Genomic DNA, 1,991 nt, shown 5'->3' with positions numbered 1-1,991 from the left:
TATTTCTGATTTCTGATTGCTAAGTTTCTCTCAGACCGGCGAGAAATTGGTGATAAATAGTCACACGATTTGTAAACGAGTCTTGTCCGATCTGCTAAATTCATTTTATACGTTTATATAGTATATTGTACCAAGGTCCACCCATTCTGTTCATTTCGGACAGGGGGATATCATCCTTTTAGAAAAACAAAATTGACGAGAACCGTTTTAATGACAATTTATTGAAAATTACATCATTGGATCTTTTTTGGTCTGTCGATTCTTTTCTTTGCAAATATTTAGACCAATCCGCATTCAGCCCTGTCTGCGTCGACAGTTTCCACTGCAGTACGAGTAGTGTTTTACACATTGATTTAGACACATGATACGCCACAAGCCGTTTCCAGGGCATCTATTCTGACAAGACGAATACATATCAGAACAAAAACAGTGACACTAGTTTTTCCTTAAATATAAAGGACAACCATCGCAGGCGGATAGGATTGTTGCTGCAACAAGAATGAAGATAATAGCTTTCATCTTCGAAACCTGCAAATATATAATGGGAAAATATACAAAACATGGTCACAACTTTTTGATTAGTACATGTAGAGGTATATCAAATTCATACATTGTCTTGAATTACATAAAAGCTCATTAATATACATGTATACTCATATTATAATGACAATGTTCGAAAAACCACTGTTTGCTTCATAGTATTATTTACATGTACTAGCGACCCTTTTAAAAATATCGTCGAAATAAAAAATAAACAACAAGCTTCTTAAATTCAAACAGAAATAAAATACATTCAAATACCAGAACTCAATTTATATCTTCTCCGTCAAAGTTACGATATGATTTTACCAAACTTCATGCTTTAATATGTGTATAGACACATTATGTATGAAATATCTAACGTTACCTACACTTAATTTTTTTCTTACCCTGTAGAGAACAAATCTTTCGTTTTACTTTAATACAATTTAAAACTTGAAATGATTAAGGATTACCTTACTAAGAAACAATATACTGCAAGAAAGTATTTCATTGGATATTATGATTAAACTAATTAATGCAAAACAATCGAGAATAATTAATTGTTGGGCTGTGTATTCTTTACACTGAGAGTTTTCTCGTTCCGTGAAATTAATTTACGAATAGCAACGTATGGCGATAATAATTTCGTACATATTTTAAATATTCAACATCAATCATTTCTTTAGTCTCGCATAATTCAATAAAATAAATATTACTAACCCCTTATTTGCTTATGATATCAAATTCTACGTGTGGCAATACTTTAATTAGTTTTAATGTTGTGTTTCCTCTTTTATACTCATTTCTTTGTTCCTTGTAATGAATACATAGTAGATTGCAACACCTGTGGTTTCATTTCAGAGGATTAGTGTCGTATTTTATGGACAGTTCATTTAATACTGTAAACAGTACACAGGTGATTCATTGCAGTACTCATACAAATGCAACATATTTGTAATCTTTTCGTTAAACTAAAGAAACAAAATCTATTTTTTTCTGATATTAAAGACAGACCTTTGGGATTACCAGTTTGTGTCTAAATACATAAATTGTCATCGCGGACAATAAAATTATCTCTTTATCGCATTGACTCATTGGCAGTTATACTTCCATATTATGATATGCAAATCTTATAGCTAGATAACTCCGTTTGTGTAATTAAGAAAACTTCTTCACCATTAAAATATATTCTACTTATATGTACACTTAGAAATACCGTGTAGTCATCTCTCTTTCATTGACAATTTTAGCTACGCATTGACACGTATTAATTGTCATATATATATCAAGCTGGTGCTTTTAAAACGTGATTTACTAATCAATAGCTCAAACTGTTATTTGCTTTTAGAGAATTTTATATTAACTTCACAATCTGAGCATGTTCGAATACGGCGAGAACAAAATTAAAAGTGTTTAAATACACTTCCACTTAATGTACATCATGTTAAACCATATGACCTTCTTACATT

The 1,991-nt window shown here is 30.8% G+C and overlaps 1 long non-coding RNA gene across 1 annotated transcript; it reads right to left on the bottom strand.

Moving 5' to 3' along the window:
• Positions 1-201: 201 nt before the first annotated feature.
• Positions 202-1,388, bottom strand: LOC128161166 (uncharacterized). Its single transcript, XR_008240337.1, has 2 exons — positions 1,243-1,388; positions 202-528 (listed from the first exon to the last, which is right to left on the bottom strand). It is a non-coding gene; the product is annotated as an uncharacterized LOC128161166 (long non-coding RNA).
• Between the last annotated feature and the right edge of the window lie 603 nt (positions 1,389-1,991).

This window comes from Crassostrea angulata, chromosome 8 (genome assembly GCF_025612915.1).
Source record: "Crassostrea angulata isolate pt1a10 chromosome 8, ASM2561291v2, whole genome shotgun sequence".
NCBI classification, from domain to species: Eukaryota; Metazoa; Mollusca; class Bivalvia; order Ostreida; family Ostreidae; genus Magallana; species Magallana angulata.
Note: the sequence above shows the minus strand (reverse complement) of the source record. Positions and strands in the feature narration are given on the sequence as shown.